This window comes from Trichechus manatus, unplaced genomic scaffold (assembly GCF_000243295.1).
Source record: "Trichechus manatus latirostris isolate Lorelei unplaced genomic scaffold, TriManLat1.0 scaffold00018, whole genome shotgun sequence".
Classification (NCBI taxonomy): domain Eukaryota; kingdom Metazoa; phylum Chordata; class Mammalia; order Sirenia; family Trichechidae; genus Trichechus; species Trichechus manatus.
The window spans coordinates 2215020-2227518 of record NW_004443954.1 but is presented as its reverse complement, the minus strand read 5'-3'; positions in this window follow the sequence as shown (position 1 = coordinate 2227518).

The window sequence follows — 12499 nt, the reverse complement described above, 5'->3', positions numbered from 1 at the left end:
GATTTGAAAGCATTCCCCTTGAGATTGGGGTCCAGACAAGGATGCCTTTTATCATCCCTCTTATTCAACACTGTGCTGGAGGTCCTAGCGAGAGCAATTAGGCTAGAAAAACAAATAAAAGACATCCAAATTGGTAGGGAAGAAGTCAAAGCAGCTCCATTTGCAGATGATACGATCTTATTCACAGAAAACTCCAAAGAATCCACAAGAAAACTACTGGAACTAATAGAAGATTTCAGCAAAGTTTCAGGAAACAAGCTAACCATACAAAAATCAGTTGGATTCCTTTACACAAAAAAAAGAACTTTGAAGAGGAAATCACCAAATCAGTACCATTTACAATATCCCCCAACAAGATAAAACACTTAGGAATAAATCTAACCAGAGACATAAAAGATCTATACAATGAAAACTATAAGACACTATCGCAAGAAACCAAAAGAGAACTGCATAAGTGAAAAAACATACCTTGCTCATGGTATTGAGCATTGTGAAAATGTCAATTCTACCCAAAGGGACCTACAAATACAATGCAATCCTGATCCAAATTCCACTGGCATTTTTTAATGAGATGGAGAAACAAATCACCAACTTCATATGGAAAGGGAAGAGGCCCCGAATAAGTAAAGCATACCTGAAGAAGAAGAACAAGATGGGATGCCTCACACTACCTGATTTTAGAACCTATTATACTGCCATGGTAGGCAAAACAGCCTGGTACTGGTACAACATCAGATATGCAGAGCAATGAAACAGAATTAAGAATCCAGACATAAATTCATCCACCTGTGGGCAGCTGATATTTGACAAAGGCCCAAAGTCCGTTAATTGGGGAAAAAACAGTCTCTTAAACAAATGGTGCTGGCATAACTGAATATCAATCTCCAAAAACTGAAACAAGACCCGTATCTCACACTATGCATGAAAACTAACTCAAAATGGATCAAAGACTTAAATATAAAAATGAAAACAATAAAGATCATGGAAGAAAAAATAGGGACAATGCTAGGAGCCCTAATACATGGCATAAACACAATATGAACCATAAGTAACAATACACAAGCACCAGAAGAGAGACTAGATAAATGGGAACTCCTAAAAATCACTTACGCTCAACAAAAGACTTCACCAAAAGAGTCAAAAGACAACCTACAGACTGGGAAAAAAAATTTTTACTGCGACAAATCCTATCAGAGTCTAATCTGTAAAATCTACAAGATACTGTAAAACCTCAACAACAAAAAGACAAATAACCGAATTAAAAAATGGGCAAAGGATATGAACAGGCACTTCACCAAAGAAGATATTCAGGCGGCTAACAGACACATGAAGAAATGCTCAGCATCATTAGCCATTAGAGAAATGCAGAACAAAACTACAATGAGATATCATCTCACCCCAACAAAGCTAGCGTTAACCCAAAAAACACAAAACAATAAATGCTGGAGAGGTTGTGGAGAGACTGGAACACTTATACCCTGTTGATGGGAATGTAAAATGGCACCTCTTTGAAAATCAATTTGATGCTTCCTTCAAAAGCTAGAAATAGAAGTACCATATGATTCAGCAATCCCACTCCTTGGAATATATCCTAGAGAAATAAGAGCCGTCTCACGAATAGATATATGCACACCCATGTTCATTGCAACACTATTCACAATAGCAAAAAGATGGAAACAACCTAGGTGTCCATCAACAGACGAATGGGTACACAGATTGTGGTATATCCACACAATGGAATACTTCACAATGAGATAAAGAACAATGATGAAGCCGTGAAACATCTTATAACATGGAGGAAGCTGGAGGTCATTATGCTGAGTGAATTTAGTCAGTCACAGAAGGACAAATATTGTATAAGACACTATTATAAGAACTCAAGAAAAGTTTTAAACACAGAAGAAAACATTCTTTGATGGTTACGAGGGTGGGGAGGGAGAGTGAGGGTTATTTAGTAACTAAATTGTAGATAAGAATTATCTTAGGTGAAGGAAAGGACAGCACACACTACAGGGGAAGTCAGCACAACTGGACTAAACCAAAGCTAAGAAGTTTCCTGAATACAATCAAACACTTCGAGGAACAGAGTAGCAGGGGTAGGGATCTGGGGACCATGCTTGCTGGGGACATCTAGGTCAATTGGCATAACAAAGCTTATTAAGAAAGTGTTCTGCATCCTCCTTTGGTGAGTGGCGTCTGGGGTCTTAAAAGCTTGCAAGCAGCCATCTAAGATGCATCAATTGGTCCCAACCACCTGGAGTAAAGGAGAATGAAGAACACCAAAGACACAAGGAAAGTAGTAGCCCAAGAGACAGAAAGGGCCACATAAACCAGAGACTTCATCAGCCTGAGACCAGAACTAGATGGTGCCTGGTTACCGCTAATGACCACCCTGACAGGGAACATGACAGAGAGTCCCGGATGGAGCAGGAGAAAGGTGGGGTGCAGAACTCAAATTCTAGTAAGAAGACCAGACATAATGGTCTGACTGAGTCTGGAGGAACCCCAGAAAGCATGTCCCCTGGATTCTCTATCAGTCCAGAACTAAAACAATTTCCGAGACCAACTCTTCAGACAGGGATTGGACTGGACTGTGGGACATAAAGTGATACTCGTGAGGTGTGTGCCTCTTAGCTCAAGTAGATACAAGAGACTAAACAGGCGGCTTCTGTCCGGAGGCGAGATGGGAAGGCAGAGAGGATTAGGAGCTGGTTGAATGGACATGGGAAATCAGGGGTGGAAAGGAGGAGTGTGCTGTTACAGTATGGGGAGAGGAATTAGGGTCACATAACAATGTATGTATAAACTTTTGTATGGGAAAAAAAAAAGCCACTGAGATTTTGGAGTTATTTATTAATGCAGCACTGTAGGTCTAGCCTAATTTAACTAATATCAAAAAAAAAAAAAAAAAAGGCTGTGGTAATAGGTTAGGGCCCAAATGTGGAGATCCATGTATGTTTTTCCTAATATGTTTGAATGGTCCTCCTTAGGTATTAAGACGTCCTTGAAAATCTGGAGTTACAATGCGAAAGTGCATTTTGTTTTAGCAAAAAATAAACTAATATTGTGTTTATTGGTTTTGAAAAGGAAGAAACTAAAGGAAAATCAATCAATTAATTCATTATTGCATTGATTTCCAGTTTGAGATTCTAGATTGGGTTAGTGGCAGTGGGATGGGAAAGGAGTGGACAGATTGAAGAAGAGCCTTTGTATAGAAAACACTTAAAGTATGTAACTAAGTGGCCATGTTGAGTCAGAATTAGGAAAGAACCAAGATTATTCTGAGGTGCCATGCAAGAATGATAAGGAGAACAAAGAATGATGGGCAGCTTCTAGAAATAGAAACTTTGGGGGAGAGGCTATTTCAGCAAATTCTGTTGAAGTGATGGTAGGGTGCGATCAGATGAAGATGTTTCCAAGTAGAAGCGCGTGGCTGGAGTTCAAGAGAGTCAGGGCTAGAGAGATTTGGGGCATGGTTAAAAGTGAGTGAGGCACAAATCATAACTAACAAATGTTTTTCTGAATGAATTGTTGGGTCGAAGATTGAGGTCATACATTTCAACAGATTGGAGAAGAACTGAAACGACCACTTGGAATAGCAAACCTACAAAGAAAGAATACAAGTATGCACACTTGCAAAGACTCTACTGAAACCTTGAACTGTGAACAAGAGGCTTGCTTTCATGATGAGGTTTCCAGCTCCGAGGCCAGAGATGAGTGTACAGAGAGAGGAACACCCTATGCTGTGCACTCGTATGAACATCACTGCCAAAGGTCTGGAAGCAAGAAGGGTATTGGTGAGAACGCAGCTTACCGGGGAGTGCTGTTTGGCAGAAGTACTTGTGCAACAGAAGTGGGCTGGTTCATAAATCATACCGGGTTGGAGAAATAGGAACATCAGGTATCTGAAGGCCATAGTGGAAGTGAAAACCAGTTGCCACTGAGTAGACTCCAATTCATGGCAGCGCCATGTATGACTAAGTAGGGCTGTGCTCTGTAGGGTTTTCAATGGCTGTGATCTTTTGGAAGTAGACTACCACGTCTTTATTTCAAGGTATCTCTGGTTGGACTCAAATCTCCAACTTCTCCAACTTTTCATTTAGCAGCCAAGTGTGTTAACTGTTTACACCACCCAGGGACTCCCAGTGGAAATGAAAGCACACGTCTATTAGCTAGAAAACCCTTTTGAACCATATAAATTGTTGGTGAAGCATGACGAGAGTTACAGAGCACTGCCCCTGACATGGGCGGGGGACAGGGAGAGGCCGATTTGTGTTTCACAATGCCCTGCCTGGTCAATTCCAAGTTTGGAAGAAAGAGTAATTTTGGACAAGTCTCCGCGTCTTATTATTAGATGTCCATTGTTTAAAAGAAACAGAGGGAGAAGTCTGGGTTCAAACCTTCACTACGTTCCTGTGTACCTTTTTATTTAAACTCTTGGTGCCTCTATTTTTTCTACTCATAAAACTACCTCACGGGGCTTCTTGAGAATTAAATGAGATAACGCATGAAGTGCTGAAAGCAGAACCTGGCACATAAACATTTATTAATTGATAGTTACTACTTTTATGACTAGTTGTAGAGATAGTAGTAGTAAAAGCAGTACTACTTTGAGTACCACATATGCATATGCAACACTTCATAGATGGCTCCACAAATATTTTTATGAGCTACCATTTTGACAATATATAAACGAGAACATTAATAGCCTTAGACATAGAAGAAGAGTGAACCATGTATGTGGTAAATTGAAGGGAAACCGCTTTTCCTAACTCCCGGTGATGCCTGAAATTGCAACACTACCGTCTATTTCCTTGACTTAAAATCTTTCCCCGGGCCTCTCAAAATGCAGATGTCTTTAAGAAAAATAAAGCATCAGACTATTAGCAGTCATATGTTTATTTTGTCAGTTTATTTCTTATATTCGGTTCATAGCTCCTGTATAGATGACAGAAGGTGGGGAAACAAATTGAGAGCATGAGGTACTTCACAAAGAGGTAAGGCTTTGTCAGCTGGAAGACAGAAAGCTCTAGTATGTATCTCAAAATATTACCGAAAGACAATGTGAAAAGGAGCCCCACATGTATTTTGCCTAATCATGGAAGGGAAAGACATACTGACAGTGAAAGCCAAATTTATTCATTCATATTTATAAAACCTGTTATCAAGGATTACAGACATACAAACAATCAAGGTGATGAAGAACTAAGGTAATTACAGTACATGAAGGAAGTTAGAAATAGCAAAGAGGGAAAACTGGTGAACTCTGTTGGAGGGGATTGAGCGGGAGAACTACAGAGAAGGGTTCATTATTCACAGAAAAATCAATCTTCAAAAAATGAGTAAAATTTCACCAGATAAATAAGAAAGGGAAAGGCATTCCAGATGGAAGATATAAAATATGGCGGCAGACGAGGGCACTACATTCAGGAACAGAAGCCAATTCACTACTTAAGCTATCTCCAGCAGAGAGAAACCCTGAGCGGTTGTGGCAATCAGTGACAAGAAAGAAGTAGGGTGAGGCGAGGCCAGAACCGGAAGGGGCTTGCAGCCCACATTAAGCAACTTGAAGTTGATGGGAAGTTTTTAAAGATTTTGCCATGTGAGTAAATTTGTATTTTGAAAGCTCTATCCCAGATGTTATGGAGGTGCAGGGATTTTTAACCTGGGATGCATGAAGGCCTTAAGGTTTCCTCGGTGACAATCTGTGTGTCTAGAGGCATTTTGACGTTATATACAAAGTCTGTGCATTTGTGCAATTGTTTACTTTTTCTGAAAGAGGGCCCATAACTTTGATCAGATTTTCTAAGTGGCCCAACCCCAAGAAAGTTTAATAATCACTGATGTGGATGTTAATTAAGAAATAGAGGCAGGTAATTAGAGGGTCAAGCAGATGCATAGAATGCAGAGAAGTTTTTATTTTTTTAAGTATTGAATATTATTTATTTACTTAAGTAGTGGAAACCCTGGTGGCCTAGTGGTTAAGAGCTACAGCTGCTAACCAAAAGGTCAGCAGTTTGAATCCACCAGGCACTCCTTGGAAACCCTGTGGGGCAGTTCTACTCTGTTCTATAAGATCGCTATGAGTCGAAGTTGACTCGATGGTAAAGGGTTTGGTTTGATTTTGGCTTACTTAAGTATTATTAATTTTAAGTATTATTAAGACACTGACAGGGTAAATGGGGTTGAAATACAAGAGATAAGACAATCACTCCAACTGCCTACCCAGCATTTATTCTTCCCTACTTCCTTAATGCAGTAGATTGGAACAAATGGCCATCAATTCCTGACATCCCTATAAACATGGTGACTTTACCATCTTCCTGTGAGGAAGTAGAATCTTTTTCTCCACACCTGGAATCTTGGTATGGCCATATGACTTGCTTTTTCCAATGGGCTGTTAACAAATGTGATATAAAACAGATGCTTAAAAATTTCTACTGCGTTGGAGCTTGTCTTCTCTTGCTTCTGGGAACCCTGGAATCATCATGGGAAGAAGCCATAGCCTTCTGGATGATTGGAAATTACATGGAGAGAGAGGGAGGCTTAGCCATCCCAGCTGTGGTCCTAGCTATGATGAGCTTGAGAACATTGCAGATTATCCAGCCTCAGATGAGCTTTTCGCAGCACTGCCTAACAAACCCCAAAGAATTGTGGGATATAATAATTATTTTTGTTTTAACCATTATGTTCTACAGTGACTTGTTATATAGCAAAATCCAATTGACTAACACTTATTAACAAAACTCCAAGTATACTTTGGTAATCTAGCTATTGAAGATACCTTCTTATAATCTACAGCTGTAAATGGTGTCTTCATGATCCAGATCTGGCCAATCAGATCTAAACATAAATTGCTGAGAGGTATTTGACAGTAAAACTATTTATAAGAAGATGATTCCAATAGTTGGCATAATCTTTACCCTTTGCTCTTCTTCCTTTTTCTGCCTGGAATGCAGATAGAATGGAGGAAGCATATTGTAACCACAAGGAGGAAAATTCCAAACTAAAAATGGTGGAAAAGGAAGACAGAAAGAATTCGAGCCCTGATAGCAGTGTTTAGATGTCCTAGCAGGTCTCTACTTTTTATTATGTGAGAAAAATAAAAGTCTTACTTTAATCCACTGTAGTAGATGAACCTAAATCCTAACTTTGGGTAACGAAGAAGATGGAGTCATTGATGGTACCTAGGTTGTTTTAAGCAACTGGTGGATAATGGTGCCATTAATTAGCTCAGAAGGAAGAACAAGCTTCAAGGTGGGGAGGAGGTAACTATGAAGGATTTTGGAAATATTGAATTAGAAGTGCCTGCGAAAGGTATATGGGATGTTATTTAGAAGATGGTTGCCATAGCAAAGCTTCTATAGCGTGATACTTAAGTGAAAGATCTGGGTCTGAATACAATTTAGGGAATCATCTGTTAATTTTGTGCTAAGTAAAATTGTCAGAGTGCATGGAATTTCCCAGGAAGAGTATATACAGTGAGAAGAAAAAAATCTAAGAGAAGAATCTTAGGAAATACCCGGTGTTATGAGAAGGTTGGAGAAAAATGGTAAGAAATAGATAAAAGAATGTTAAGAGGGTTAGATACAGATTTTGGATGAGCTTGATATAAGGACTGAACGTGTTCACTGGATTTACCAATTGGGGAACCACTAAGGCCCTTTCAGAGAGCAAAGTCTGTGGAGTGGAACTGACTAAAGCCGGTGGATACAGGAGTGAACGGAAGATGTTAATAGGAGAATGCAGTCATCTTGGCTAGTGAGTTTTGGCTGCAAAGGACAAAAAAAAAGGGCAACCCCAACAGAGAAGAGCACGTTTTTTTTCTTTTAAAACTTTTTGGTTTGTTGGTAAGATTTGAACATATTTATAGCCTGTGGTGAAGGAGCCATTGCAGAGGGAGAGTGTGAAGATATAAGAAAAAGAAATAATTGATGGAACAAGGCCCAGCATAGGCAGGAAGGGCTGGGATCAAGAACACAGGTGGAGAGATTAACCTTAAACAGGAGTGGAATCTCCTCTCCCTGTGAGAGCGTCAATATTTCTTCCGGAGAGGGGGAAGGTCTACATGGATACACAGGAGAGATACAAAGGGCCTGGCTGCTGTAGTCTCGGCTTTTATCTGATGTCTGATCTTGATTGAAGGCATGTAAAAGATCAGGAAGGCAGCACTGGTGGCTTCACTTGTGAGTATTAAACCATGGCAGACATCCCGAGCCAGCTGCTGTCAGCTTTTGAAAGCACTCAATAAATACTCTTAAATTAATACCTACACAAAGCTGTGCTACTGAATAATTTTCAAACGTTGTGGATAAAAAACAAGAACAACAAAAAACCACCTGTGTCAAAGACTGATCATTCACTTAGTTTGTAAAATTATCAAAATGCTTCCAGAAGAGAAACTTTATTCTCATGCCACAGTGTTGTGGAGGGAATTTGAACACATTTAATTGTGATGATTTAAGGTTCTTGACTCTGTAAACTAGCTAACAGATAAAGAAAATGAATCCATCCCTTAATTACATTCTGTGATTTTTAGAACTTGATTTTTATAATAAGTACTGATCACCTGAAAGTTTATCTTTTTATTTGGATGTCTGATATTTTATAGACCATGTACCTTCAAGCAAATGTTTATTCTGGATGCATTTTTTTAAAATCTATTTTATCTTATAATATTAATTGTAGTGGAGTCTTTTTGCTTCTTTTCTCTGTAGAAGGCAGTACAGATGGCAGATAAGGGCCTTGACTCTGGAATCAACCACCAACCAACCAGTTATAAATTAGGGTTCATATGTTAGTTCTACATTTACCAGCTTCATGATTCCGATTCACAGTTTCTTCACCAGTAAAATCCTCTAGGGTTATTGTAAGTACTTGTGATGGTTAATGTTATGTGTCAACTTGGCGAAGCCATGATTCCCAGCATTGTATGGTTGCTTTCCATTTTGTGATCTGATGTAATTATCTTCCATTTTGTGAACTAATATAATTATCCTCCATTTTATGTGTGGTAAATTCTAACGTATGTTAATGAGGCAAGATTAGTGTGGGGTGTATCTTGAGTCACAGCATTACAAGAGAGTGTGACTCAAGTCACACATCCTTACCAAGTCACACCCTTACTCTGAGGTAGGAGGATTTCCTTGGGGGTGTGACTCGCATCCAGTATATATATGGATGCTCTAGCAAGGCTCTCCCTTGCTCTGTATCCTGCATCCAGCTTGTCATCACCTGATCTCTGGTTCTTGGGACTTGAGCCTGTCATCTAACCTGCCAATTCTAGGATTTGCCAGCTTCTGCAACCCCATGAGCCCACTGCTTGCCATCTTACCTACCAGTTTTGGAATTTGCTACCCTCTGCAGTACTATGAGCCAACAGCCTACTGTCTGACCTGCTGATTGTGGGTTTGTCAGCCCCTGCAACCACATGAGTCAGGAGATGCCTCCAGCCTGTCACCTGACCCATGGATTTGGGACTTGTCAGCCTCCACAACACCATGAGCCATGTCCTTGAGATGACTCTCTCTCTATATATTTATACATATCTGCTTTACTGGTTTTGCCACTCTAGAGAAGCCAGCCTAAGACAGTACTCAATGTGTTAACTGATTAAAAGCCTATAAAACAGTGTCCGACACACTGTAAGCACTAAAAAAAAAAATTTTTAAGTCAACTATGATTAAAATATGGTGATGATTTCTTTTACAACTGCTTCATTCAACAAAACTTCTACATGGGCTACACCTTCATTCTCCTCTGCATACACTAAGTGCTGAATAATGGGAACCTCAAGGCAGTACCATTTTAAGTTGCCATGAGCATGTAGATTTCCACTCACCTGTAGATTTCCACTCACCTGGCTTTTCTTCGTGGTTGTTACATTTGATAAAGTCAGTTTCTGAAAGAGTATAATACTCGTAACAAGGCCATAAAAGCAAACGTGTAATTGTAATGAACTCTTTGACACCTGTGTCAAAGACTAATCATTCAGTCTTGTCCTTCTTTCTTTCTCTCTTTCTTTTTCGCTTTTTATTTGCAAAAATGAGGTATAGTTTTGTGTGGATATTTTAAAGCTCCAAAAAGGAGAGAGAGAGGTATTCCTTTTGAGTTGTTAGGGGTTTCTTCCTTTTTTTTTTTTTTAATTTGAATATCAACTGGATCTAAAGTTGATATTGAACTTAATCCAAAAGAAGACAGACAGCATAAAATCTTCATGAAGAGGATGTGTAGAAGAAAAATGTGTAGAATAATAAATTGATTACCTGAACACGAATCAATACTCTTGATGATCATATACTAACCACAAAAGGAAATGGAGTGCAATTGAATTATATAATCGTGTTATAAAATATTATCATTCTTTATTGCCTTACATGTATCTTTAAAGTGACATTTTCCTTTCATTTCTTAGAACTGTTTGGTTTGTAAATCAGAAAACAGCAAGAGACTCAGTCTTTTGAGGATGGCTAGAATCAGTGTTTTCTCTTATGCCCACTAGATGGCATGTATAGGTTTCCCAATACCTTTCAGAAGCTCTGTGTCAGCTATTCTTATTTGTAGCACTAGATGAAAAAACTCATTTGCTTCAAAGAAGGAAATTTGAGAAATGAGTCTCTTTCTCATCCTTCCTCCCTTCACTCCCACCTCCTGCCACCACTGCTAACCATAACCATAGCCTTTAAAAAAAGGGAGACTGGTAAAACGGGTAAGGCAAAAAGAGTTTCTAGTGAGACTTCTAAGTTCTATCTACAATTACTGGCTAAAACAACAGCCCTCTTTCCTATTTATTTTCTTTATTGAAAAATTTATAAAAGTAAAATCCAGGAACAAATCTGTGCTTAACTAGCCACGTATTTTCACATGAAACATTCAAGGGTTGGTTGGTTTTTCTTTCTCCTTTAGGTGCGTACAATCAAAATGGTGTGTAGTCTCTGTATAATCTTTATCCTTTATCTTTTCCTAGCGTAAGGTCCTGGGGATCTCTGTTAGGCAAGGGACAGTTAGAGATTACATTGTAAATTAGTAATCGATTTACTTCTTTCTTTTGATAAGAGACAGTAGGGAAGTTGGAAGTTTACAAGAGACTCTTTTTTTCCCGACAAAGACAGTTTTTAGTTAGAAAGTTTTCTTCTTGGCTTGAAATAAAGTTGAAATGACCGAATTTTCTGCCTGGGCTGCGTGTGCATTTCCACTGAGGGGCTAAGGCCCTGGAAATGTAAAGGGCCAATCTTTGTTGCGGAGGGTTCATTGCTGAGAAGGGCGTGTTCGGCGAAGACAAACAGGTCCTATAGATAGTTGCCAAGGGCACCAATACATCTTTGCATTACACCCTGAACTAGCGTGCTCATATCACCTCTTTTTATTGCATGTACCATAAATGACTGTAAAAGTTTGCAAATCTTGCAGAGACCTTGGCAATCAATACTTCAGCAGAAAATCTGCAAAGAGAGGGGGTGGGGAAGGGAAGAGATCCAGCCTAGCCGTCTGGTTTTTTGGCACAAAAACCATACCTTGATATGAAGAATTATTAAGGACTCGATTTTCACAGTGTCTGTAGATGTGTAACAAACGCAGAGCAGATTCAATTTAGACGCTCAACCTAAGCTTGACTTTACACCTCTATTATCCAGTAACAGGTAGCGGAGTCTGAGGGCAGGTCTGTGGTCTTCCATGGGCTTACTCCAGTTGATGCTGATCTGTGACTGGACAGCAACATAAAGAGTAATTTTTAATTGGGCCAAATGTACCGCCAAGCAGGATCCCCAGTTCTGGGGGCCACACGCCTGCAGCAATTTAGAATGTTTTTAAGCGCCTCACTCCCCGAAAACGGGCCATGCAAGTGTCTGGACCTTACTTTTTAGAAGCTACACTGGAGCGGGAGGGGGTAGTAATCCCTCTGCCCGTGTTCAATCGGCCTGTTCGTCTTCTACGGATTTTTTGCCACGTTAAATTCAAGGCGTTACAGGGTGGATGCCAGGTGAAAAGTCCGACAAATCTAATGACAGACGAGGGATGAATTGGGTATCAAAGCCGCCGGCTCCTAGTCACAATCCGCTACTGCTCCAGGCCCCAGAGGCAGACCTCGCCGGATGCTTAGTGCGCAGGGTCAGAGGACAAGAAATGGCCCCGGATCCCCCTCCCTAGGGGCGCAGGCTAGTAGCTTTGTAGCTCCGACGGTTTGGGCCCTCTCCTTGGGCTGCTCGAGGGAGCCAAGAGGTCTGTGCTTTTCCTGAAATTGGAGGGGGCAGAGGGGTGGTGAGCGGCGGCCGGGAGAAAAGGCTCACCACCCTACACCCCAGACCCGATTGGCTGAAGACTGTACCCTCCCCCACTCACCTTCACCCCAGGGGCCCAGCCCCCTCCCCCTGCTCCAGCCCCAGTGGCCGGAATCCCGGCCTTCCCTTTCTGATGCATAAAACACTCAGTGGCCTCCAGGGAGTTTTGAAATTCTGGCGGAGGCTGCTGCAGCCGTTGTTTCGCCCCCGGGGTCAAAACC